Genomic DNA, 400 nt, shown 5'->3' on the forward strand with positions numbered 1-400 from the left:
ACTTCCTGCTGTGACAAAACAAATTTCCCACGTGTGGGACTAATAAAGGTTATCTTATCTTATCTTATCTTAAAATGATTAGGCTGAATTAAAATTGTTATTTTTACAGCTCTGTGTGCTGAACCCCAAAATGAATGCATTAATATGTTATCTTATTTGAAACAGTGATTTACTCTATAAACTTTTTAACAATATCACCTGATTTAAGACAGTCTTTGATTTGAGTAAGCAAAACTCACAGGGATCATTTTGTGCGGCTGGAGGGTGTGACAAGAATGACGACCCCCCACACACACGCACTTTGCTATGGGTTGTATTGCTTATAGGTTTTTACAAACTCTCTGTCTGAGCAGCTTTCCAGCTGCCACACCACACTCCCTCTGGTCCCGGCAACATCCTT

The sequence above is a fragment of the Haplochromis burtoni genome, unplaced genomic scaffold, assembly GCF_018398535.1.
Source record: "Haplochromis burtoni strain Fernald_Lab_line unplaced genomic scaffold, NCSU_Asbu1 Contig_689, whole genome shotgun sequence".
In the NCBI taxonomy this organism is placed as follows: domain Eukaryota; kingdom Metazoa; phylum Chordata; class Actinopteri; order Cichliformes; family Cichlidae; genus Haplochromis; species Haplochromis burtoni.